The 27912-nt window shown below is 43.1% G+C and overlaps 2 long non-coding RNA genes across 5 annotated transcripts in view; one reads left to right on the forward strand and one right to left on the reverse strand.

The window, feature by feature from the left end:
• LOC144253323 (uncharacterized) overlaps nt 1–27912 on the reverse strand; it is a 220326-nt gene that overhangs the window by 15120 nt on the left and 177294 nt on the right. For both annotated transcript variants that reach the window (XR_013343275.1, XR_013343276.1), the window contains exon 5: nt 1773–1825. This is a non-coding gene — a long non-coding RNA (uncharacterized LOC144253323). The remainder of the gene's footprint in view (nt 1–1772; nt 1826–27912) is intronic.
• LOC113183122 (uncharacterized) lies at nt 7571–27825 on the forward strand. 3 transcript variants are annotated; one of them, XR_003300827.1, is made up of 3 exons: nt 7571–7657; nt 24372–24613; nt 27714–27825. It is a non-coding gene; the product is annotated as an uncharacterized LOC113183122 (long non-coding RNA). The 3 variants fall into 3 exon arrangements; XR_003300829.1 differs by lacking the exon at nt 7571–7657 and adding an exon at nt 22521–22599; XR_003300828.1 differs by lacking the exon at nt 7571–7657 and adding an exon at nt 23747–23866.

A 27912-nucleotide genomic window follows, 5' to 3' on the forward strand; every position in this document is an offset into this window, starting at 1 on the left:
TGAGCCAACCCTGAGGAGATCTCTTGATTCTCTGTCCTGAATTTTATTGAATCCTTAAAAAAATTATTTAGATTGCTGCTTTATCCAAGTGGCTGTTCTTGGACCTCTTGTCTGATGAAGTTAGGAGCAAGTGAATTCTATTAGAAGGAAAAAGGAATCCTAACCCATGAGTGATTTTGTGGGACAAGGTGGCTGCATTCATTAGTGAAAGGGGGAAGTCAGATTAGTTAAAACTGTGCATTTGGTGGTTTCTATCATTAGCATCTCACTATGCCAGTAAATTAGTTGTTGAAGCCTGAAGAAGGGCCTCCTTCTGAAAGCCTGAGAGGCTGGCACTGAGGGGTCCTTCACAGGCATGTGCCCCTCATAATTCCCAAGGCAGCAGGAGTATTATTGATGAGGGCAACTCTCGGGAGACTCAGTTTTTGTATCTTGAAAATGGGGACAATCAATCCTCCCCAGCTTACCTCAGAGGATGGTCACATACGCTGATCCAGGTGACCGTGTTTCAGAACCTGACAGTGCTGGGTGAATGTTGGGGACATCCTAGCACTGTTTTCATCCTCCTTTCTTACTATCTCAGTGAAGGGAAACGAGTCCAGTTCTATATTCTCTTCAAAGTGGCTCCAAAACGATTTGTGAAAATGTATATTCCTATCACATGACTAATCACAGTCCCCATCAACTCACCTGTCAGTACACTGCAGAAGGTAGATAATAGAAGCAAGGCATTTCTAAATTGCAGAAATTGCCATTATGGTGGCACATTCTCTTTCCTCCAAGGCCGAGGGTATCCCTAAATAACCTCACAGGAATTTACCTAAACCTTCTTCGATGGTATTTTTGTCATGGCACTGCCTCATTTTGGGACTAAAGGGTTCCCCTTGACTGAGAAGCAGGAGAGGGCTGGACTGGAACTCATCTGTTTGGGGTTTTGTTCCTCATACCTTTTGGCTACTCTTTTTGAGTCAATGGCTCTAGTTTTCTGTAATGATCCGTAATCTTCTGACTAAATTTCTTCATCTAGATATTCCAGAGTCATCTCACACTGAGCATACTCCGATTGCTCTTGTTATGCTTAGGTTGACCCTTCCCCCAGGCTATGTTTAGGATCTCAGTTAAAGCATCACATACAAAAGGTACCTTTGCCAGAAACAATCTCAGGTTATTTAGATGACTCCACTCCCACCTCTAGCTCAGGTGCTCAGTCCATCCTGGAGACTCCGTTGCCTTGATTTCTTTTAAATCCTCCCTCTGCCCTCAACCCGATTGCCACTGGTTTTGTTCAGGGGCTTGTCATCTCTTGCTTAGACGATTGCAATGGCTTCTTACCTTGCCTTCTTGTTATTTCTACCGGTCTCCATACTGCCTCTCTAGAAACTCATCTATAAAAGATGCAAAGCTAATCTTTCTGAGAATCTTCCAAAGGCTTCCCATTTTACTTTCAAGGTGAAATCTACACTCTTGGCCTGGCAGATGAGGACTTTCACCAGTTTAGTTTCGGCCTTTCTGCTACCACACCCCTTACGAATTCTCTGTTTCAGTAACGCCAGCTACGTGTGCCCCCAGTGCATACCTATGCTATCCCTCTGTGTTTTGCGCATGGAGCAGGCTTTGAATAACTCTTCCTTCTGCCTAGGGAGTTTTTTCCTCCTTTCCAGGCCTGACATCCTGCTCTGGAAAGCTTTTCTGGTCCCTTTGAAACAGCTATCATGACTAGGTTTTCCTTCCTCTGTGGCCTTAACACCTGCATATGTCTCAGATGTACTTACCACATGGTGCGAGTTGGTTTGCTTCATTTCTGGATCCTCCAAGACTTGTACTCCTAAAAGACAGAAATGGAATCTCACTCATCCAGGATTTCCAACTATATTCATATGACTGACATAGTGAGAGCCTGGTATTTGTTGACCAAATGGGTGGATAAAGAGAGAGCAGACTGTTACATGGCACAGTTGAGTTTAGAATATGTTCATTATGGGTCAATAGGTGCTCTATTGACCAATAGAACTTTTCCTTTAGGACATCTGGAAGAGTGAGTGGACGGACAGTGCATTAGATATATCTGTCTGAAGTCATCTCTTTGTGTTGACCTTTGCTAGGGGCTGCGTGACAGAGAATGAGTAGTCTTGCTGAAACCTCAGTCTTTGGCATTCTGCATGCCTGACCCATGCAAATCTGTATATTTTGACAATCCTGAGTGTGGTGGAGAACTAGGGGCAGTAATATTCCATTAAAGGAAGGAAGAAGCCTGACCAGGAAATGGGGTATAAGGTGCCTTCATGGACAGCCAGAATTCCCCTCAAGAAGTATTGCTTTCTATTAGGTAACTGACATGGAATCAATAGAGAATTCCTCCCTTATTCCATTCCATCAAGTTTCATATCATGCAGAGTGTTATGTCCAGTTCCGCTTGGAACTAGGAACTGTGTTTAAAATTCAGATTCCCCAGGTGACCCCTGTCAGCAGATCTGGCCTCAAATGTGGCCTCAAAGTTCACTGGGGCTGGGTATGATGGCACACATCTGTAATCTTAGCAACTCAGGAGGCTGAGGCAGGAGGATTGCAAGTTCAAGGCCAGCCTCAGCAATTTAGCAAGGCCCTAAGAAACTTAGCAAGACTCTGTCTCAGAATATAAAATAAAAAGGGCTTGGGGTGTGGCTCAGTGGTTAAGTATCCCTGGGTTCAATCCCTGGTATCTAAAAAAAAGAAGAAGAAGAAGAAGAAGAAGAAGAAGAAGAAGAAGAAGAAGAAGAAGAAGAAGAAGAAGGAGAAGAAGAAGAAGAAGAAGAAGAAGAAGAAGAAGAAGAAGAAGAAGAAGAAGAAGAAGAAGAAGAAGAAGAAGAAGAAGAAGAAGAAGAAGAAGAAGAAGAAGAAGAAGAAGTTGTTGGCTGGGGACTTTTTTTTTTTTTCCCAGAGATTCTATTGACTGGCTCCTCAGTGATAATGTTATAGCTCTATGCTGACAGCTTGGGCTTGATCTTGTTTTTAACCTCCACGGATCATTAGTGTGAAGGTTTGTGGGCAAAAGCAGTTTCCAATGCCCCTAGGCCCTGTACAATAGAGCTACCCCACAGGTCCCAGGGGCTGTTCACTTCATGTCACACAGCCCCACTTGAGCCCAGTTATACATAGCAGAGACACCTGGGGGCTCACACTCTGGAAAGAGGATGCAAGTTCCTGTGCAGGGCTTGGCCAGTGCTGCACAGGTTGATAATTACTATGAACCATGAAGTCTAGTGATCAATGTTTGAAATAAATTATAATAATAATTCAAAGGCAAATTGGAGTTTGCTGTTTACAAAATGCTTGCACGTGCATGATTTCCTTTGATCTCACAGCAGTCCTGTGAGACAGGCAAAGCCAGGGCTATTCCCATTTTATAGATGGCGAATCTGAGATTAAAGAAGGCAGGTGACTTCTACAAGGTCAAGTAGATGGAATGGCAAACTCTTGATCCCAGGCCTTCTGACTCTGTCATCATGCTATGTTCCATTCCACCTTGCTTGCAGATGTCTTAAGTCACTAGATTTGAAAGTTGAGGATCATTTCTTAGGATGATAAGACATATTTTAGGGCTTAATGACATTTACAAAGAAATTGTCAATTGTGATCTACTATTTTAATACCAAGCACAGATTTAAATAAAAATAAGAATTCCCATATCTAAATTATTAGAGTAGACACAGTGCCTATTTGTTAAAACTTGAGTCCCATGCATCAAGAAGGCACCCAAACAAAGTTCATTGTTCCAACCCAAGCCTTCAGAAAAATGACCAATGGTGAGCTAGAATTGGGGCAGGCTTGCATCTTCTTGGGTGAGCTAGTTATGGGCATCTTTTCCTCACTCCACGGATATTAATGTCACATTGATAGCTTGAAATCAGTCCTCTGGGGTACAGGTATCTACAGAACAGAAATGAGCCAATCTCATAATTCAAATCTCTTTCGCCACCATCAAACCAGTTGTTAAACATTTACCAGCACACCTGCTGTTAGCAAATGCTTGCTGGCACAAACTGGAGCTCAAAAGTTCTCCTCTGACATCTGCATGGCACCATTTTCAGTGTTGATTTTGCCTCTAACCACAAGTTATACCCCAGTGCCATTTCTTAAATGGGAGACTCCATCTGAGCTTGCAAAATCAGACTGATGGGTTTCCACTAATAGTTCCTTTCATTTGTATAGTTTGCAAAGTGTTTTGACATCCCTCATCATTTCTGAACTCTATGGTATCTATGGGCAGATGCTGTCTCTGCTTGGCAGAAAGGAAGGGCCTAGAGACCAGACAGGTGATAGGCCCATGCCCTGGGGTATAGGCCTAGCAAGCGGCAGACCAGGCTTGAACTAGGTCTTGAGCCTTCTTAGGCTGTAATCCTTCCTCTTATACTTGTTACCTCCTTCACCCAGGACACTTGCAACACCTAGAGACAGAGCTACTGTCTAGCATGCAGAGAGGACTAACAGCAATCCAAGATGGCACTGTTTCGCCCTTGACAGAAAGGATAGATGCACTAGCTTAGGAATATCTTTATTTTGCTGCCTCCCCTACTTTACTGATCTGAAGCATTCCTCCTTTGTCCTTGGTCCTCTCTTTGCTTCCATTAAAACCTTTTATGGGGACCTTGTGTATTTGGGTTCTGTTCTCAGCAGGAACTTGGAGCCTCCTGAATGACCCAGCATGAATGCTCTGCTTCCCCTCTTGCGCAACGCCCCCGCCTTGCTGCTACCCGGTGATGTATTGATTGGTAAGCATTTCACAACACATTTTCAAAACATGCCGAAGGTCAGAATGAATGACTCATGGGCAGTCACATTTCTTTCTGCCTCAGTCCCTCTATATTTTATTGGTTAGATTGGCTAATGGAAGTTACTGGAAAAAACTTAGGCAAAAGTTACCTGCAAAACTATGAAGTGACTTGAAAAAGTAACTCCTGATCTTCTGTGTAGTGATCAACCTGCTGAATCACTTTGGATTTTAACACCAAGTCTCTTGAAGAATATACGGTGGGAGTTAAGGGATTTCAATACTTGGCCATGGCCTTATCCCAGAGTATCAGAGAGGCTCTCAGCCGAAGAGAAAGTGGAGGTGAAAGGGTGGATTGTTGCTGCTCTGATAGTCTATGATTCTATATTAGCCCCTGAGAGCTCAAGGATGTAACCCCTGATCCAGGCTTGTAGCTAATGACTCAGCTCTCTGCCCGAGGCCAAGAAAGCCTTCCTGCAGAACAGCGGAAAAAATGCTTTGAGCTCAATAGTGGACAGAGTTCTGGACCAGGGAGAGGTATCCTGGTTAATGCCCAGCTTTGCCACCTACAATACAACTTTTCTGACAAGAGGCTTGACCTGTTAGCACCTCAGTTTCCTCACCTCAGTTTCATCACATTGGTGATGGTGCTTTCGTTCACAGGGTTGTTTCAAAGTTTAAATAATAGAATTCCATGAGCTGCTTTGGTCTTAAACCCTAATGCATGGAGAATCATACAGTGTGGCACCACATGGTTTAGTAGAAAGTTGGTGGGGAGAAGAGTGAGGTGATCATGTTTTTATTCTTCATACACAAGCTTTTTTCCCTGACCTTTTCCCTCAAAAATAATCTAATTTACAGATTTAAAATTTCTGAACCCCTTATCTAGAACAATCAAGGGAGGAGAAGTTTCTTAGTGGTTTCTGCTTTGGTTTTTGTACTTTAACTATCTTGAAGGTCTATTTCATCCTAACATAAAATAATCACAGAAATTGGAAGTGTGCTGAAGTTAAGGTAATGGGTGTTGTCTCTATTCTTTCTGCTGCCCAGTCTTTCTCAGTCTGCCCCTCTCCATGTGCATCCTGCACCCCAAGCCTCCACACGCTGCTGCAGGCTCTGCTGCACCCCTCACTCCCCGCTGGAGGTTGAACCAGTAAGAAAGGAAGCAAATTCAGTTATGTAAAGCACATCCCGGGTGAGGAAAGGCTTGCATGTGTTTCTGCTTCACTGAAATTGCTTCCCCCACCATCACCAATCTGTCCTTTCGTTAGGGACACTGTAGAACTCAGAGAGACCTTGGTCAGCACAGCTCTCACCTGTTCATTTCACAAATGAGCAGCCTAAAGCCCCAGCTAGGGCCACATAGCCCACTTGTGGCAGAGTCAGGATGCAGACTTCACTCTCCTGACTTCTCTCCATTATACCAGAAGTTGAGCAAATGAACACAGGGTTTCAGAAGAAGGGTTAAAATTGATCTTTGTGGAGGATGTTGGGCTTCTGGTTTTCAGGGACAGTTTTATGATATGTGTCAATGGTGCCTTAAAAGCTGTGATAGCTAGCTTGAATGAACTTATATAATAAACATTTATCACAGAACATGTGTCATCAAACACCTGCCAGATCTGAGTGTTGGCACCAAAGCTGCTTTCATTGTCAAAGAAGAGGGTAGAAAGGAACTTGGCTGAACAAAACTGGCAGACGTTTTTACTAGAAAATTCAGAGGTGATTTCTAGAGGAAAGGAAACACATTTTCAAAGTCTTTTATAATTTATTTAAATGTGATTGGGTGGATTTAGTAATTAAAAAAGTGAAGAGCACTGAGGACTGATGGTGCCTAAAGCCACCTCCAGACTGTACTCCCTGTCTGGTTTGGCCACAGAAGCCTAAAGATCCAGAGGCTTCCCAGAGAAACATCTGAGGTTGCTGATCTGCATCTAGGTGCCCATATACACCCCTTCTAAAGAATGCTTGGTTCTCACTGGAATCTCTTTGCATTAGCAGAACACAATCACAATCCAGAGGACGTGAACTAACAAAAAAGAATCTACTGCATTAGAGATAGACCTACATCCACATAATTGCCAAAATACATGGCCCTGCTCTTGTACTATCTGCAGAGCTTTGAACTATGCGATCTGTTCTTTTATTTACTCATTTAATAGTTGTTAGGAGAGCATTGAACAAGAAAAGCTGTTGCACTTGCAGCCATAACATGCTCTTTAAACCTGATTCTCACCCAGAGATTCTCTTCATTATCTGCCTTATAGATGTCGCCTAGTTGTTGGGAATACTGGGTGGAGGAAGTGTAGAACTTTGTAATCTCCATGACTGCAAAGGAGTGCCACTGCATTTCTGTGCTCAGTACCATGCTAAGAGGTTTCAAAAGAGATGAACCCTCCAGGATTTGCTACCCAGAGCTGAGAAACGGAGTCACATTCAAACAAGATGGATATATATAATCTCAAGAGTGTGAGATATTTACTATGAGATGATGACTGAAGACTCTGAGAATAGAGAGGCTGAAATGATTAACAGAGTAGAGAGAGTGATGAAGTGGACAGAGAGGGTGGAGAAGGTCTCTTTGGTATGGCACAACCGAGTCAACCAGTGCAGGATTTTCTAGGTAGACTTTAGGTAGACCAGTCTACTTGGAATTAGAGCTCCCAGTTGGGCTGGAGCTATGTATTTGAAATTTCGAAGAGTTACAGGCAAGGGAGCGTCAGAACAGTTTTCAGGCCAATAGTAGGTGATGTTGAAATGACAATCAGGGTGGACTAATAGATAAAGCAGAGACTGGTGTTAAGAGATGTGAAAAGGGCTCTGTAGAAATCCAGGCTGGGGATGATGAGGCTCTAGACCAGACCAACGGAAATGGAGAATCACAAACAAGTAGATGATTTTTACTGTGGGGTAAGTTATATTATTAACTGTTTCTCCTTTTCTTGGTGACTAAACTTTAGGACTTGCATTACAATGGACAACTAAAGTCAAAAAAGTAAGGAGCTTCTTAATATGACATTGGAAAACATTTTGAAAACTCAAAATATTCTCACACTATTTGTCTACTGACCAGAAAGGATGGGTAGTTGCTGGGTGATCTGTAGAATCAGAGATTATCAGAGCTGGACAGGACCATAAAGACCACTTGATCAAACAAGTGGATAATTTAAGAATTTATGCTCTAACGTCCCCAGAAGCAATACTCGTCTGCCTTCTCCTTGAATCTGTCTAATGAAGGCACTCACTAGTACTACAGGAAGTGCTTCCCCATTTTGGTGAAAAGAAAGGGTTGATATGTATTTTAACTGGGGAATATATTGCTCTTGTACAAAAGTCAGGTCTCGTGAAACCTGTGAAATAAGTGTTTTCATATTTTTTCCTTCCCAGCCGACCAGTTGGATATCTTTCCAGGGAATTGATGTCAAAAATGAAATCCAGTGAGTGGGAAGGTTGACAAGATTCAGAACAGTCTTGCCAAGTAGCCAAGGGAGGAGCAAAGTTATGTCAGTTAAAAAGGGCAGACTATAGGAAATGTGTATAAGATGTACCATATATTTAGAACAGGAAAAGGCTTCAGTTAATAGCAGCTGATATTAATAAAACATAAAACAAAAGACATAATGATTATGAACAACCAGGAAAATCCTAAGGCAACTTTTCTTTTTTTTTAGGTAACAGGAAAGAAAGGAAACCTATTTTATCTCATGAAGTAAATGGTCCAGTATTTGTTAAAAAAAAAAAAAAATATATATATATATATATATATATATATATATGATCTAAAAATGCTTCCACTAAACCAATAAAATTACCACTGAACCAAAGAAAGAATAATGAAAAAATGGAATCATCCTATAATTTTTGAAATGTCTTAATTGACACAGAGAAAACAGGAGATGATCTCAAATGCACTGTTGCCTTAGGATGGAAAGCATCTTTGCTAAAGCAAGCTGTATCAACATAGTCTGTTTCAGACAATGTAGAATATTTTCAACATTCATCTTAAAAATTTAGAATAAAAAAGATCGTCTTCATCAGAAACATGGACAATGTTCCGTGAGATCAAAACAAACCAGCAAACAAACAGAAGCAGGTCATTTTTCTCTCTTTGGCACTGTGTAGGACCATATGCTTCCAGAGATGGGGATTTAAAAATAGCCTGTCACATAGCTCACACCATAGCCCTGAGACATAACAGGGGTGGGGAGGATAGCCTTATGCTTAATAATAGTGACACTTCACTTTTATACTTCTTTTCAGAGTAACCAAGTATACTTTTTAGTTGTTGTTCTCTTTTAAAAATCTAATCTTCTTGATATCCTTGTAAATTGAGTAGGAGGTGGTAGAGTTGGTCCCACTTTGCAGAGACAATGAGGGGGTCATCTAAAGTAAAGTTACTCGCCTGGGATTGCAGTGATTAGAGACTACCCTGTGCTGTGTGGGTCTGACAACTGGGCCTGTGAGAGCCTTGGGTTCAGGTTCAGAGGATGTTGCACAAACAAGAGAACGTTGCTTCTCATCGTCTCTCTTTTGAAACGCACCGTCTGTCATTGTAAGCATTTCATCATTTTCTAATTTTAAGGCAAATTGGTTACAAGCCATAGTGACCTATATTTGCTGACATTTGAAATCAAAATCTCACATGGGTAAATGCCTTACATTTACATTTACCTTACAGTCTTAATAATAATGTCATTTTTCACTTTTCCATAATGCCTTACACTTGAAAATGGTTTTCCATTCCCCATCACATCAGATCTGTGTAACAAGCTGTAATTTAGGCCGGCCAGAGTTTCAATGAAAGGGAACAGAGGCTCATGGTGTGAGAGAACCTTCCCATCTGCTAAGTGCCACAGAAAATGACCAAAGCCCAGGCCTCCTCTCTGCATGTCTGGGGAACTTTCCTGCCAGTCACGCTGCCACCTAGGTCTAAGTAATGTGTTAGACTTGGCTGCAGAGGGTATGTGCTCAGAAGCAACTCATCCACCTACTTTGTGCCTGATACTCCGTTTCTAATAGGCTACGTAATCCTGAAGCAGGTCTCTAGATGTGGCAGGAATCAGGCAGACTCAGTAATGAGCTCCCCTGTGGACAGAAGGAGATGCTTGACACACTGATGGTTCTGGGTAGATAGTTTGGATGTGTGTGCAGCCCAGTGAAGTTTTGTGTTTGGCCAGCTTAACCTCCAATTGAACCCTAGCTCCCTCTCCTCTACCATAACCGTTCTCTCCAATACTCAAAGCGCCCCTGCAGCTTTCCGCTTTACAGTACCTGGCAAAACCCTAGTCCTGGCCACATGTGATGGCTCTCACTCTTCCTTTGCTTGCACCTAAGCAGCAGAATGTTAAGAACTTTGCAGACCACGCTTATCAGCTTACTTTGAATTTGTAATCACAAACCTCTAATAGACCCTACCAGGGGAGCCTATAACACTTCTAGAAAATTCTTATCTTAGTCTCTCAATCTGTTCGTTCACATCTTTGGCTCCCTCCTTAAATTTCTACCTGCTGTACCTTAATTCTTCCTCAGGATACTGACATTTCTTTCTCAGTATCATAGAAGAATTATTTCATCTCCCCACCACCAACTCATTAACACATCTGTCTAGGCACTTACACTGGTCCCCTCTTATTACAGCACAGGGCGTCTCAGGCTCCTAAGGTCAGCCCTTCCATTTGTCTTCTGGATCCTATCTTCTTTTCTGTATCTCTCTCCTGTGACATCAGTTTCTCTTGCTCTGTTGTATCTGTTCCCTCAGCATTCAAAAATGCCTCGATAATAACCATTAAAAAAATAGCAGCTTTCCCTTAATCTGACTTGTCCCTTGAGTTACCACCCTGTTTTTTTGATGCCTTCAGAGAAAGCTTTTAAAAATAAGATCTTGGGAGGCTGAGGTAGGAGGATTGCGAGTTCAAAGCCAGCCTTTGCAAAAGTGAGGTGCTTAGCAACTCAGTGAGACCCTGTCTCTAAGTAAAAATACAGAATAGGGCTGGGGATGTGGCTCAGTGGTTGACTACCCCTGAGTGCGATTCCTAGTACAAAAATAAAATAAGATCTACAATTCCTGTTCTTCCTTCTTCAGTTCCCATTCTCACTCCAATTTTCTTCAGACCCATCACTCCACTTAAACAGTCAGAATGTACTCAACTGACCAAACGACTCAATTTAATGTGGTTGATGTTTCATACTTCTTTAAACACTTTCTTATCCAGGCTTCTGTGATTCCATGTTCAACCTGGTTGGCCCTTAATTTTTGGTCTCCTGTTCAGCTCTTCTTCCTCCACCTTGACTTTTGGATTGCTACTCGGGTCTCCACTCCAGTCTGTCTGTACTTTACCAGATAAACCCACTGAGTCCTGTGGTTTTAAAATGCTGTCCATCTGCAGATAACTCCAAATCTCTATCTTTAGCTGACATCCCCCTAGAGTGCCAGACTTGACAACTCTACTCATAATTGTAAAAGGCATTTCAAACAAACCATGACCCAATCCAACTATTGACATACTCCTTCCTCAACTACAATTCCTCCTCTCTGAGTTTTCTCTATCACAGTACGTGGTATCCAGCCTCCTAACTGTTTGTGTAGGGAAAATAACCAAGAGTTGTTCTAATTTTCTTGATTTCCCTCAAATCCTGTGTTTAATAATTTTTCAAGACAAACTGACTCTATGTCTTAAATACCTGTCAATTTAGACTTATGGACCATCTCCAATGGTCACTATCTTATCCCCATCTACCATCATGTTCTTCCTGTCTACACTTTTGCTATCCTCACCCCCATAGTCAGCTTTTCACGTAGCATCCAGACTGATTTTTATAAACCCAGAAATTGTGTCACTTCTGTCCTGGATCCTCTAACCATGAAGTATTAAAGCCCTGTATGATCTAGCCCTGATGACCCATCCAGCATCATCTCCCTTTACTCTCTGCCTCATCCACAGTGTTCGTCGTCCTTTCTCTGTCTCACACTTGTCAGATAATTTGCAATCTGAGGATCTTTTTCTTCTGTTTGAATGGTCTTCCAGCTCCATAGTGGCTCCCTCCTCTTGTCATTCAGGCCTCATTACAAACATTATTCCCTTAGAGCAAGTTCACTTGATCAATTTTAGTAGTATCCCTTGCTATAAGTAAGTTTCCCCCTCTCTCACCAGAGAAGTGGTTTCAGTAAGTTGAATTTTAGTGATAATACCCTTAACTTTCATAGTAAGTCAATACAAAAATCGTTGAAATCATTGCTACATTTCTGGAGACATGCTCTGCTGTGTCACTGAATGACCTTCTCTATCAAGCTCCATATGGGGAATTCTTTTAGGTTTAAGTGCCAGGAAAGCTTTGCTTCCCTTGAGGAATTGATAATGACACACTGATTTTTATTTTTGGCTTTGCCAACATGAAGCTCTGAGCCAATTTTTTTTTTTTACTGATTTATTGTAAACGTGTAAGATCGTATGGCCCTGATTGTCTGTCTAGACAGCATGGCCTGATAGGACTTTCTACAAGCATGATGATGTCCTGTATCTGCAATGTTCAATAAGTAACCACTAGTCACATATGGCTACTAAGTACTTGAAATGTGGCTGAATTTTAAATCCATAATCCATTTAATTTAATTTAAATTTAAATAGACTCCCACCTGGAGGCTACCACTTTGGTCAGCATAAGCCTGGATATCCTACGGTCTATTTTTAAAATATTGGATTGGTGTTCATTTTTATGTACTCTTCATTATTCTTTATTGTATTTTCTATAAGTTGCTTCAATCCTTTGTGGTTGGAGGGAGAAAAAAAGAAAGGGAAGAAAGCACATTTAAATGAGTGATTAACTGCAGGTGCATCAGCATGTTTATGGTTTGGGTATTCAGTGTAGGTTAACAATAAATCCTGTCTCTTTTTTGGGCTCTATGGAAGGAGCAGCAACATCAAGTCTGAGACCCAAATTCATTTTCCTATTGCATATGATGTGTGGCTCTGAGTGAACCAGAGATTCAGTGTGCTTCTATATGAAAGGGAGCTTCTGAATGGGTAAGCTCTTGACTCTGGCATCTGGGATGCCAGATGTGCAGCCATTGTTCCCAGTGCCTTGCCTTCTAAAGCCTAGGAGGTTGAAGTATGAGGTAAATAGAGCTGTCATCTCATTTAAGGCAGTATTTTAAGGCCAGTCATTGTAAATTAATTAAAAAAAAAAACAGCAATAGCCTTATCTTCAAAATATATTCAGGGATGGAGAATCACCCTGAATACTTGGAATTTAGATGCTTTTCACTTAGAATGAGCATAGCATTGAAATCAAAGGACTTGGATTCTGGTCTCAGCTCAGCTATTAAGTAGTTGGGTGACACTGATCAAGTCAAAGTTTCCTTTTCCTTCAAATTAACAGATTGGACCAGATGACCTTTAATTTCTTGTCTAATATTAGCCATAGAGTAGCTAACATTTATTGAGTTCTGAGTGTGCTGAGGTGCATTACTCTATTGAATCCTACGGAGGTTAAGAATGGTTTTATTTCCATTTCAAAGACAGAAAAAGCGATGCTTTGGTGGCTCCCAACACACAGTTGGAAAATGGTGGAATCTCTACCTCAATCCCATGATCTGACTTTGACATCCAGCTTCTTATCTGTTCTTCCCTCTCTAGAACATTGCTGCTGGTTAGATGAGGACTTGTCCTAATCTTTGAAACCAAAGCTATCTAAGTTGTCTTAATCCTTGCAATGGCCAAGAAGTGCTTGGTACAGCCAAAAATAGTGGGTAGGTTTGCCACCAGGCAAGAGCAGCCTTGTCATTTGGCCAGTATGCTGTACAAACAACATTACTCTTTATGTATAACATGATATGAAAAACATTGGGAAACGTTTGGATTTAGATGTAGGTTCTGACTCACCAGCAGGGTTTAGCTTGGACTCTTCACAAATCCTATCACACACATTTCACAGGTTCCTATCATAAAAGTATAAATCATCCCACAAATCTCAATCATTGACTCTTGAAAACAGTGTATATTAATCATCCTTGTATCTCCAACAGGTTGATCCCAGGTCCTGGTCTTAAGCTTATCCTTAATATAGAAATTAGTTTTCTAACTGATAGAAAGCATTCTTAAGTTGGTTAGTGTCCTGAAAAGATAGAGTTGTAAGAGCTTTGGAAAAGTTAAATCTAACCCCAAGAGGGTGATGGTTTTTGCAAGGTCAGTATCAGCAAAATCCACGTGCCCCCACCCCCCACACTTAGACTGGTAATGAGAGATATTTCCTTGGCAGATGGGGCAAAGGAAGCATAACTGAAATTCCATCTTGCCTCTGCAGATGTCAGGAGTGATGGGATACCAACCAATGGTGAGGGAGCCTGCCTCACCTGGCTCCATCAAAGGCCACTGACCCATGAGAACCATCCAGTCTGCTCTGAGCCACACGCCTGGGGGCCACAGAAGCATGCAGGAAAGGGAGAGGAAGTGGAAACGTGTGAGCAGAGGGTTGAAAGCAATGTGCTCACCACCGGAAAAAAAAAAATAAAAATAAACACACTCAGAAATAGTGTAACTGATATGCAAAGAAGATCAAAACAAAGGTTTTAAAATATCTTGGCTGCTTTAGAGGAGGTGAGGGTAGCAAATGAAGCAAGGTTGCAAATGTTTTAGGGGAGGGGACAGGTTAGGTGGATGATTTACTGCGGCCTGCCAGGCCATGGGAAATCTGCCACCCAAGGGTACTGCAAGTGAAAATGTGGCACTTATGTGTGGAATGTCTAAGAGATGAACTCATGGAAGCAGAGTAGAATGGTCATTTCCAGAGGCTGTAGGGTGTTGGAGAAACTTTAGTCAAAGGATACAGAATTTCATTTGGGAGAAATCAATTCAAGAATCCCATTACCCATCACGGTGCTGATAGTTAATAATGATATATCCTATTCTTGATAATTGCTATGAGAGTCGTTTTTTACTGTTTTTGTCATGAATAAAATGATTAGGCAATGTGTGTGTTAATTAGCTTAATTCCATCATAATATTACATGTCATAATACATACAAATTTAATTTTTCAATTAAAAATAATAAATAAACAAAACCAATATGGGTATGTAAATTCCCAATGGTATGGACTCAGGAGAAAGATCCTGGGTATTCCTCATCTGCAGACTTCTCCCTCCCTCCCAACCCTCTTGCTGTTCTCTAAGACTCTACCCCATTTGAAGTCATGGACATTTGTCCCAGGGCAGGGCATTGAGCCTCAGGCCAGCAGTGGAGGCACCAGGAAGTCCACCCAACTTGGCTAAACTTCAAGGCTCAAATTCCAGTCTGGAACAAATGTTCCAGGACTAAGCGCTGGGGCTGAGCAAACTCAGGAAAGACAAACTGTCCAATCTTGCAATGTGAAATTCCCTTTCCTGAAAGTCTGTCATGAAGAGCTGCACAAATGTACTCTCTTTAAAGGGAAAAAGTTTTATCTTGAAACTGGTTCCTGAAATGAGAAACCAAAAGGTTGGTGATGGCTGTGCTGGCTGTTTTTAGCCTCCCTCTGCCAGTTTAACCAATCCTAATTATAGTCCAAGGATCATGGGACATTTCCAGCATCAGAAGGCCATCCGTCAACAGCATAGGTACAAAAAAAAAAAAAAAAGCATTTTCTCTCTACAGATCCTAATGATCTCATGCATTTTAACAAGAAATGAAGGGGCAGAGTAGTCAGTGGTGGCAGAAAGGGTAGCCTTAGCTTTGGAAATTAATCATCTCTCATATAGAACTAGCATTTTATACTTACAAAGCACTTTCATACCTATTATCCAGTGAGCTGGGATAAGCAGGGACACATCAACATTTTCTAATCAAGAAGACTAAGATTCCCAAGCAAAATGGCTATGGTCACCGTTGGTGACCCATAGTACTTGAGATGAGTCTTGAGGAATCAGAGATGAAAATGAGGCTTTTTCACTCTGAACTTGACAAAGACAGTATATTTAATACTTTAACGATGGAACACAATTTTTAGGCTTTTGATTCAGCATTTTTTTCTTCTTAAGTGATCTAATCCTGAGAAGGAAAGTTCGATATCAGACTGTTATTGAACCTGATATTTGACAGATCACCAGCAATAGATACATGTAACCAACCTCTTTCTAACAGCAAAGTCTAGGCTTGGGCTGATGGGAGCTGGCCAGTAAAGGCAGACTTTATCCTACCTGATTAATGTTTGCTCTCTTGGTCCAGACAGGATAGCAATATGGTTGACACAAGCTGTGGGATTTTGGAACGGAGAGTTCACTGTGATCTGGGGGTACCCAGGGGTGTTCTAGCAGAATGTAGTTCTTAATAAAGCAGCATATTGAGGATAAACCTGTGTTGAGGCAGAGAAAAACAACAGGATAAAGGTCCAGATGTTTAAAAAATGCGTAAGACCCTACCAGGCTGAAAAGAGTGGAAATGGTCAGGGAGGCACTTTGAAGTCACGGCTGTGGAGGACAGCTGAATCATTGGAATTTTATCCTGTGGGAATTTGGGAGATGTTGAAGATACCTGAATAGGAGAGTACTTTGAGAAGAATAGTGTTCTAGAAAGCTCCTTTTAGCTGGATGGCAGGTGGTAATAAAGGAAATAGCCAGTAGAAAAAAGGGGAGCACTGAGCTTGGAGTCAGGAGGTAGAACATACTGCTTTCTGGCTGTGTAATCTCGGTCAGGTCAGTTCTAGATATAAGCATAAATACATATGATAATTCGCCGATCCAATGTGCACATCTGTCCTGCCTACCCTTCAGGGAGGTCTTAGACATCACATTCAACAAGGGAGGTTAAAATACTTTATGAATTATAAAACTGTAGAACAAACATGGGAGATGATGGTGCAGACTGGCAGATGTGATGGCGGCCTTGGTCGGAGACCTTGGGGATGGGTGTTTGGAGGGAAGGTAGAGTGAATGCCAAGTCGCAGTTTGGGGAGCATGTACCTTCTGGAGGGATGGCTCTTTCCTTCCCAGTATGTGTCACCTGGCACAGACTGAACTAGAAGAAGACAGGGAAATATCAGGCTAGTAGTTGAGAGTCAACAGTCAGAAATCCCTGCGGTTGCTCGTGACTTCCTCCAGGGAAGGGGAGAAAATTACAAAGCTAGCTCTTCAACCTTGAGCTTGAAATCAAAATAAACAGCTGGGTTACTGTTTTGCAAAGTAATTGTGAAGGGCAAGGAAGAGTCAGTTTGCACAAGGCGATTGCTCAATGGAAAGGTCCTGCCAGAGGAGGCATCCAGCACAGTTGTTGTAAGGGCTGCTCAGTGGAAAGCTGCCTTGGACAAGTGGACAAGAAGGGTTAACACAAACCAGTAGGATGGAAGTGGCTGAGCTAAGACTAGGTTAGGAGGGTTGGGACAGACACATCCGGGCCTTTAGCCAGGCCTGGGCTTCAAGTGGAAGCATTTCACAACTTTCTTTCTCCATGGGTTATGTCCTTGGATTGAACAACCAGTGGGCATCTTGGGATAGTGGAAAGTTCGGAGCCAAAGTGCTGCCTTGCAGGCCTGGCTCCTTCACTGCCTGGTGGTGTGACCTCTCCTCTCTAGGCCAGGGTTAGACTAGACTAAATGACCCCTGGAGCTCTTTTCAGATCTAGACCCCTGGGAGGTGTGGGGCAGGCCCAGCCTGTCTTCAGAGAGGAGGGCTACTGTGAGTGAACTTGACCTACACCCCAGAGCAGCTGAGTTTTGTGGCCAGGCGTTAGCTTTGGCCCAGATGGTAACGTGGGGAATTTCAAATGAGGTCATCTTGGGGCAGAGACAACTGTGTGCCTGTTGACCAAGGTTTTGGATCAGATGAATCAGAAAGCTAGGACCTTATGAATTCATGCTCACCAACTATGGAGCTCTGTGAAACCAGTGGGAAAATTCCCCTAATCGACATCATGTCTCAGGCAATGTTCTCCCTTTAAACCTTGAAGAGCATAAGCTACAGATCTTTCCCCTTCCACTCCCATTTTTCCTTCCCTAGTCTTCTTCCCCCCTCCTCCCTTCTCCCATCTCCCAAGTAGATTCTTGATGATACATGTACTTTCTCTCTTAGACTCTCTGGTCTTTGTTCTTCCTGGTGAACAAGAACATAACTGGTCCAGTGTGGGGAAACAGGGTGATGGGGCACGATGCCAAAGTTCACAAAGCTGACCAATTTGTCCCTCTGCTGGCTCAAGTTGAGTTGTGAGTCCATGTCGGCAGAGAGGTTCCACAGTGAGCAGCTCTCTCTCATTTCTGGAGTTGGGCCCCAGTCCTCCATAGCATTTGAATTCTCTGGCCCTACCTGTGGGGTCCAGAGGAAACTTCAAACAAAGCAAAGCATTCCTGAGAAGCTACTACTCATTATTTTTAGATGAGGCAAAGGGTTCAGAGGTGGGTCAGTCATAGTTCTTACTTCTAAGGAGAAAGATAAGTGGGCAAGTCACTGTAAAACCATGTAGAATATGGGGATGGCCACAAATACAAGGAGATTTCAGAAGAAGAAGAAACAGGGCTGATGGGAGGTCAGAGAAGGTTTTGTGGAAGGGATAACAGAGATAGAAGTGTGGTCAGCATCATTATTATTTTGATGGTTAGATTAAAACTCACTTTTATTTGGCTCCTAAAATGTTCAAGATAGTGTGCTATTCCTTAATATATAATCTTCAAGAAAATCCTACCTCTAAGATAGCATCATTTTTGTAGATGAAGAAAGTGAATCTCTGAGAGGTCAAATAACTTTCCTAACACCAACCAGAGTACCTGGTTTCTAGAGCCCATGCTTTTTATGGAGTTTTGGAGGCGAGATATTCTTATTGGAGGATAAAGAAGGATAGATTGGAGTGGAAAAACACAGTGTGATTTTGCTTAATCATGAGAATTAAGCCCAGAGGGACTTGAGAACTAGTGAAGAGGTTGACTTTGTCCTGGAAGGTACAGTGGGACAGGGAGTGTTTGAACCAGACAGTGACAAAATCAAAAGCTGGCTTTTGGAATGGCCACTCAGCTGCCAGTACTGGACGGGTTGCCAGGAACATGGAAGGTGAGGGGGTGGCTCAGAGCCTGGAGTATTACCTGGGTAATAGATGATGAGGGCCAAATCTGGGGGCGCAGAGGGAGGCAGAATCAGGTAGCACCTGTCCTTCCATTCCCCGCTTTAGTGCCAAGGACACAGCAAGCAGAGAATAAAGTTTCCACTCTAGTGAGGCTCCACAGGTGTCTAGAGAGCTTTCCTGTCACTCAAGACTCATGTCACGAGGTGAATGACACTCTTTCCTCATTTTCAGGGTACAGCGCACCCTCTGGATTAAACCTTTTTGTCCCCATTCAATCTATACCTTTTCTTATTCATTCTTGTCTCCCCACTCCCAAAACACCAAGAAAGCGGAACCAAATGAATCATAGAGTTCTTTTAATGGAATCAGAGTCTGAAGGAGAATATCGGGGTGGAACCAAAGAGAGAATGCTCTGAGTCACCAGCCACCCTCAGGAGATCACACGCAAGGTGGATCAGAAAGGCTGGGAGGGAGGGTGAGAGGTAGAGTGGCCAGCAACTGTTCAGTGCAGGGATGTCTGACAGAATCTCAGAGGCTCTGTGATGAACTCTGTTTCCAAGATCTTGAGGATACTCCTGCAAAGATGGTGGTCAAAACCAAAATGAAAGCTGCTGAGATTCTTATTCAGCTAGTAATCATGTTCTTCCATGGCACTGCCAGAGAGGGCTGCTTGGACATTAGAGTGCAGTACAGAGTGGTATTTCCAGGCTTAACTCCCTCAGCAAGGAGGGCTTTCACCAGTGTTGGGAAAGAAAGGAAGACTATAATCTAAGCTGCAAATGCCCAAGATAGGGTGGGGAGTTGGGTGGTATATAACTGAGATTCAGCTCCTGTCATCTTAGTTTGTTAACTTTACAAACATATAGTACTTGTCATGTGCCCGGCATATTTAAAGCATTTTATAATGCATTCAATTCTTATAACAATCCCATAAGGCAAGGACCTTAACCCTTTTTGCAGAAGAGGAATCTGAGATAATGAAGCAATCTGGCCTAGGAGATTTGGGAGAATCCAGGTTTGATCCCAAGAAGTTTGACTACAGAGTACAAAGTTTGAACTCCTATCCTATGTCACTCTTTATTATGGTTTCCAGTCTAAGACTCTGGTACCCCTACACAAAGAAAGATCAGATCAATTCATTTCTAAAGTTGCACCCACTTTAGATTCTCAAACTCTGTGTAACTCAATGGAATCAGTAAGTGGTTAGGACGTAGGCTGTGAGTTTTCAGTGGGCTGTTAAATATGCCTTTGGTGTGAGACCAAGTTCTAGTATTAGTTTCCACCATGCTGACAGTGAATCGGGTGGATCTGTGACGCATTGTAGGGCCCCAGATCTTCACATAAGGGACTTAGAATTGATACCAGTTTGCAAACTCTGATTAGATTGTGAAAACAGTGCTCAATCTAAGTAAAGAAAGGTGAGATGGGGAAGTAATCATGAAGAGTTGGGCTGCAGGGTGCGATGATTCAGTGAGATAAGAATAGGAGAAAAAGCTTAGCCCTGAACACTGGCCTTAGGAGATGCCTAGAGCCTTCAGTTTCCTGAGCAAGGCAGATTATTAGTTGGTAGCAATGGAGTTACTGGAATTGAAGAAATATAACCTTTCTAGTGACCCAAATGAAAGAGCCTGCATGATAATACAATCTCAAATCTTCTACTTTGTTAGTCATTCCATAGGAAAAGGCCAAATTCACATTACAGATTCCCTGGTGGGAAGACAGCAGATGTAATGAAATGAACACTGGTCTGGTGTTAGGACATCCAGGTTTTAACCCTGGATTTGCTTCTAACAAAGTGAATGGCATTATGTGAGTTGTATTCCTCCTTGGTCTCAGTTTGCCTGTAATGACAGTGACTTTTTATTGAGTATTTGCCATGCCAGGCTTTGTTCTCAGGGCTTGACACATATTGCCATATCTAATTCTTGGAGAAGTTTCGTAGACACTGTAATTATTGCTGTAACCCAAAGGAAACAAATAGAGCTCAGGGAAGTTAAATAACTTATGTTAGAAATTTGTCCCAGAGAGTTTCACCACCCCCTATGATTAGTTATTTGTGCAAAGATGGCCCTTCCAAAAGCAGCTAGTGACTTTGGTAAGCAAAGACTCTAGATTGAGGCAATGTTTTATCGTACATTTCTTTCAGTGAAGTGTGGTGGCTTCCACCAACCCCTCTAGATGCTCAGCTTTGGGACTGCAGGGCATCATCACTGTCTTCCTAGTGATACGCACAGTAGGTCTTCAGTGACTATTTGTTGAGTGAACATATAGAAGAATAATTGAACTCAGCAGAGCAAAGAGGCAGATGAAGTGGTGGGAAATATAAAGAGGCTGAATGGAATGAGCTCGGTAGAGTGTGACCTGGTCCAGTCTGGAAGCTGAAGAACTTCACTAAGAGTCAAGGTTTTGACTTTCAGTTTAAAATCTGCAATGTGGCACATGATCTCTTTGTAACACATAAGACATATTTTGGTCTCGCCATTTGAAAATGTCTGCTGAAGCTTGCTTTCCAAAGTCTGGTTGCTATAGAAGAGCTTTGAGATCTGAGCCCAGTATCACCAACTCAGGGAGGCTTCAGCAAGCCCATTACTTCTCTGGGTTGGCGTTTCCTCCTTTATCCCATTGGGATTTGGATAAGCTCCATACCTGTAGAGCCTACAGTAGAACTTTTCTTCCTTTACAGGCAACTTGTTAAGCTTCAGTCTTTTTTTGCCACCTGTTGCCGAAGCTTACCTGTCCCATGTCCTATGTACTGAGGATTCTGTTCTCAGCCAGTGATATTTATCATTAGTTATTCTGATGACTGACTACACCTGCTGGTGTGTTCTCAGGTATTTGTATGCCTTGTCTTCATAAAATATTCACAGTTTACCATGTCCTTGAAGACATCATTAATGATGGGACTTTTGACCACTTAATAGGTTTGTGGGAGAAAGATTGCTAATTACAGATGACAGGGGACAAAAACACTACCTTGTTCTTCATCTCATTTGATTCTCACTTGGGTGGGTCCTGTCACTAGCAAGTGCAGGTGCTTTGGTACTGTAGGAAGAGGTTTGGGAAGAGACTTGTGTGATCCCAGCTTTTCCAGTACCTGCGGGACCTCTTCCTCACTTTCTTCTTCTTATATGAGAGTAGATTGACCAGATCATTCTAGGGCTTCTCTGGCTTCAGCCTTTTACAAATCTAGATGTGCTGGGCTTTGTTCTACAGAGAACAGATGCAGCTTACGTGGTTCACACCGTTTGGACTCCATGACATTCATATATAGTTTCCCTAAGTGGCATTTGCTGTACATGTGTTGTCAGTCTATCCTGAGACAGGCAGTGAGAAGCTGTTATTTTATTGTTATTATTATTCTCGAATTACTGACAATAACAAAGAAATTCAGAATGATTAAATGAATTATAAAAGGGCAGTTCCTGTAATTGGGCAGAATGGTGTATCTGGGATTTTAATGGAATACTGGAACCCTGCTTGTACGGCTCATAGAGTTTCTCAGGAGTTGTTGGTCTGGTTTTTCTTGGGCTCCCTGGGGTTCAGGGCCAGATTGACTCCCAGAGAGTTGCAGCTGAGTTCAGGAATGACTGCCTTTTGGGAGGGCAGGGTTACCCATCCCCCACAGGTCCGATGTCCTAAGATCCTGGACCTCCTCCCCCTCCCCACCTCACTGGCTAGTTTGACAGGCAGCACTCTGCACTGGGTGTTCTCTGTTTCACCCTCCAAATCCATTCTCATCCATTTTTTCCCCAGGATCTCCAGGAGGCTGACCTTGGATATCAGTAGATTCACTTGTCTCCTGGCTCCTGGGTAGAGTCAACCCAGCACTAAGCAGGTGATTATAAGGTAGTACAGGGGAGAAGTATGCTTATTTCTTCCCCTAGCTCCCTCTTTGCTGGCTGCAGGTTGTTCAGTGGCTGTTTCCTCTGCTGAAGTCCGTAGCTGCGATTAGGCAGCCCTCTCTTAAGCTTACCAGCACTTTCCAGGTTCTAGAAAAGGCCACGGCCTTCATGCTTTCAGGCCAAGGGCTGTAAAAGCTCCTACTTGTAAGCCTCAGGGTGTGTGTGTTACCATCTCTTGTTTTTCCTTATCCCTGCCTGCAGCTTTGTAAATTATCTAGTTTATCTCACTTCCCATTGAGTGTGCCCTCTGCTTCTTGCCAGGATCAAGATCAATACAACCTGTTTCATTCTTTCTTGTTTCCAGTCTTCCATTTCTTAAGAGTGTTTATGACCCCGTGCTTTTAATATGAAGGGCTGTAGATACTTCTCCTTGCAATGTTTAACCAAGAATTAGACCAAGCTAGAGGAAGAAGCAAAAGGTTATGGCTTCATGGCAGGGGAGAGAGTGGGGTGATAATAAAGGGCACTGAACTTGGACCTCCACATTGAAGACTCAGGCGGACCACTTGCTGTCAATATCATCTTGCCAAGCTACTTTTCACTAAAAAAAAAAAATTAAGAAGAGTTTATGACTTATCTTCCCCATAAGCTTCTTGGGAAGACCAAACGAGGCAAGGCCATATGAAGTATTCTATAAATGCTGAAACATTTTCTTAGCATTAAGTGTTTCTGTTGTTGTTTTTTTGTTGTGTGTGCATTCAGACAAAATCCTCAAGAGGCCATGCACTGCATTTTCCAATGTACTCAGATTTCCCCATCACCTCTGGGCCTCCTGGATCAGGAGAACTGGCATTTGTGGAATCTAAGATTAATGTCCAGAGAGGGTTGGCTAAGCATGGGCCCACATGGCGTAGCTAAAAATACTCTTAACCTCAGTGGGAGCATCTCAGTCCCTAAAGGGGGTGGGCCTGGAGGATAGAGGGTATGTGGGGGGAATGACCTCCATCAGCTAGGAGAGGACAGGGAGAAGGTGGCTGACACCAGAGCCTCCTTTCCAAGTGCCAGTTAGTGCAGTGGCTGATTACTCTCTGTCGGTCTTCTGTGCTTTGCAGCGGCAGGTGGGGTGGGAGGAGGCTGACCTGAACCTTTTGTACTTTTCTGTTGGAGTGAAGCCTATGCCTTAAAGCTCTTCCTCATGGCCAGAACTCTTAGGAATTTTCCCTGTCAGTGGAGATGATAGACACTTAGAGTCAGAAGGAGGTAAGAAGGATGTAATCCTAGGATCTTGACTTGGAGTTGATGGTAGAGGCTGACTTTAGCCCAGGGAAGCAGAATCTAATCCAAGAGCCTGGATTTACTATCTCTGGGGCTGGGGAGAGGCAGGCTCACTGTCTCCCTATCTTAAAACCCAGTGATTTGCAAACTATAAGTCTTAGAGCTCCAGACCCTTGCTACTAAAAATTTGGTCCATGGATCAGTGGCATAGACATCAGCTAGGAACTTATAAGAAATGCAAGGTTTCAGGTCTCCTCCTAGATCTCTAAGTTGGAACCTGCATTTAACTCAGTCCACTATGCATTAAAGTTTGAGAAGCACTGTTTTAGGATCCTTCTGAAATCCCTAAGGGGATCCACAATGGGTGGGCTCCAATTGTACCTATGAGGTCTTATAAATGATTACATTTGAAAAAAATGGTTCCAATTGCATTTAGAAAAAGATTTTAAAAATTGAAACCAATGTTGTCTTTTCCTTTTTTATCTTATAGAACGAAATTCTGCTGACAATAGGACCCTATCTCTCCTTCTGGGGCCAGGTGTCACACTGCCCTGCCCTGTCCAAGCCTTCCTCGACTGAGTCCTGAGTCCTTCATGTCCTGCACATGTTTGGTGCAGGGAAGAGACTGCTCCATCAAGGAAGGGCAATGTTAGGAGATTCGTGGGACCTCGGATTAGTTCTCAAACCTTGTCATTCCCAGCTCTGAAGATCCCACTTTGACAGTGGTAACTGGTGAGATGCTAATGATATGAAAGGAGTCTGTCACGACCTGGGAGTTTAGAACTCAGCTTGATTCTCACAAAGGGGAGGGTAGAAGGGTGCTGCGCTTCCTTCTCCGTAGGTGGAATTATGCAGGGAGCTTAGTGTTTGTTGTATGAGGAACATCCTGGCAGGATCGGAAGGAGCGCCAGGAGCTGAGAAGAGATAAGCCTGCTTCCAGCTGGGATCTGGGCACAGCCCGGTGGCAGCAGGTTTTCAGGATTTCCAGAGGGAGTGCTTGGCGGCAGCAGCAGTGTCTTTTCAGAGCCACAGTTTTCTGCTATTATAAGTAACTGTGATTTGCATTCCCTTTGCATCCTAACCTGAAGGAGTGCAAAGCATTCACTATTGAATCCCTCAGGAACAACCTTACACAAGTTCCCATAGAGGCAATATTCATGGCTTCTATTCTACAGAAGGGGAAACTGAGGCTCTAAGAGGTCATGCAAGGGTGCCACCTCCATCTGGCATGAACCAGGACTAGAAAACTCTGGGAAGAATCAAGTGCCTGACATAGCCTCAGGGTCTAGCCCCAAACTCTTACTGGCCTGAACTGCAGCTTCTTCTCACCCTGCAATCTCCTCTACCCAGAGCATCCTCCCCTGCCTGCCTAGGATACTTTGGACCCTCTCCTTATGTGGATATGTTCCCTTCTCTACTATTCTACCTCTATGTCTCCAGATACGTATCTCTGCTTTTCCCTGTGACACAACAGTCTTCCTTTGATTGGAGTTATCTAATAGTATGCTCCTTGGCCACCTGTCTACTTTTTAAAACTTTGAAGACTGGGGTACAGTTCAGCCTCTTGGATCCCAGCACAGTGCTGTCCTAGGAAAATTCTTGGGCAATGATGAATCCACAGAAGACTAAAACATGAGCTAGTGGAAGAAGCAGAGAGATTCTGCATTTATAGATTCTCATGGGTGAAAGGGTCATGTCATTCAACAGTTCTGATCCTATGGAGGGTGGAGGGGCCCATTCTAAAAAGATTTGGAGCAGAAGCTGCAGTTCCCCATGAAAAATAATGAATCGTCATGCTAGTTTACTGCTGTGATTTAGAGAGGTCTTGAGAGTCACAACCAGGCACAAGTTTCTGACCCAACATACTTGCTTTTTCCCCGAATAACCTGTAAATATGAGAATACTGAGATAATTAATCTCTCAGAATTTTTTGGAGATTAAATAAGGGGAGGTGCATGCTAAATGTTTGCCCGAGAGGTGGCACCTTAAAAGCCTTTCCTGTGTGTCAGCTACCTGTTCCTAGCTCCTAGGAGAAGTCATCCTTTCTTTTTGTCCTGGAGCTAAATAATGCCTGAGAATGAGAGAAGAGTGACAGGAATCCCCAAAGTTGGAACTGAGACTTTCCTTTTGGGATATTAACGCTCTGGATCTTTGGAAATGATTATCTAGCCAACGCTTCTTTAGTTCCAATTATGTAATTATTCACTAGTAAGTCAGGAGCCAAGTGAGTCGGCCCCTGGGCCATGGTCTCCACCCTAAACAACTTCTGTTTAGAAAGCCGAGGTCCTGGGGTAGAAAGAACACTGTTGTGGGATCCTCAGAACCTGGGCTTATTTTCTGCCTTACCTGGTGATCATTTATCCCCTCTTGGGAATTTGGCTTCGGCTTCCTCATCTGTCAAATGAGGGTACTAGGGTAGATGCCTCACAAAGTCCATCATGCTAGTTTGTTGTGGAAAACCAGGGCCTCCACAGCCTCTGCTCTCCAGGCACCTCCATTTCTCTTGCTTCTCTCCTATCCTAGGGAATGAGACTGGAAATGAATGAGAACAAGCCTGTCATTTCAATGCTTTTCCTAGTCACTTACCTTTTTCTAGCTGTAAAAACAGCTCAGCAAGTAGATAAGGTAGATGTCCTTCTAATCCCTGTTTTATAAAAGGTACAACTGAAACTCAAAGAGTGCAAGACACCCAAGTGTCTCTACCTTTGCTCAGTAGAGACAGAGCCAGCTTTTACTTTCTCTGCTCTGACTTTTTTTTTTTTTTTTTTTTTTTTTTGCCAGTGACTTTCAGGACTGGTGGTGGTTATAATGCTAGGTTGGTTCCCCAGGTCCAAGTGGAGCCCATTCTTCCTCCTGATTTCCCTTCCTTTGCCCAGGCTCCAGTTGTCTTTGTCCCTCTTGCTTGGCCATCCTGGAAGAATGTGATGCGGTGAAGCCAAGGCCAGATGAATTGACTAAGAGAAGTCTGCCCAGGGCTCCGCCTCAATCCCTCCTCCTCTTCCTCCCCCACCCTGTGCTAAAGTCCTTGTTCAGGTTTCACCTTCTGAGCAAACTTGCATGTGAGAGCCTGGATTGTTCTCTGGGGATGCAGATGAAGAGCTGAGGACAGAGACAGTGCCCCAGGGCAACCTAGGCCAAGTGTGACAGTGAGACTTCTGAGCTGCATGGTTGACCTGCTCTGATAGGTTGAAGACAAGTAATTGGGCAGAAAGTCATGCACCAGGAAGATAAAAAGATAACTTCCAAAGAGGGGGCAGGGAAAGCGAGTGAGACCTACAATGAAAACAGGTGTATGAGATACCGGAGAGAATTAGTCAAGGAGATTTGGAAGAATTTCAGAATTTCTGATTATTTCTCACGCTCTTTTCTTCCCTCCATTTTTACCGCCTCCGCCCTCTCACATCTCACTCAGGTAGTTGCAATAACCTCCCAACTGGCCTCCCTTCCCCAGTCTCCTCCTGCTCCATTCCACCCCACCTGGAGCCCAACCTTCCTATTCTGTGCTCCAGTCTGTGCATGTAGCTCTACAGCCTGGGTGAACTACTCACCCTTCCTTCTCCTGTACTTTTCCATCTCCAGTCTTTGCTTGTATGTTTTCCCCTCTGCTCAATTCTTCTAGCCCAGCAAGTGCAAAATTTAAGGCCCACTTTCAAGTGACAGCTCCCCTGTGACATCTTTCCTGAACCTCCCCTCCCCTTCCCTCCCAGGGTAGCGACCTCTTCCCACAGAGTATATGTAATATGGGATTGTTTGGCCTCCTCTTTTAGGGCTTTTATTGCCATTTGCCTGGTATTGTTGTTGTAACTATTTCTCTGTGTGTCTCCCTCCCTAGCTACACGAGGATGGAGGATTGCCTTGCATTTGGGGAAGTGAACACTCTCAAGTTTGTATTCCCCACTGTCTGAACTGCCAATGAGTTATTTGATGAATTAATAAAGATATAAATAAAGGAGTACTTGTTGGGACAGGAAACAGGACAGCTCCAGCATCTGAGCTTCAAATAAGGTTAACTATAAATCTCAAATTAATCT

The sequence above is a fragment of the Urocitellus parryii genome, chromosome 2, assembly GCF_045843805.1.
Source record: "Urocitellus parryii isolate mUroPar1 chromosome 2, mUroPar1.hap1, whole genome shotgun sequence".
NCBI classification, from domain to species: Eukaryota; Metazoa; Chordata; class Mammalia; order Rodentia; family Sciuridae; genus Urocitellus; species Urocitellus parryii.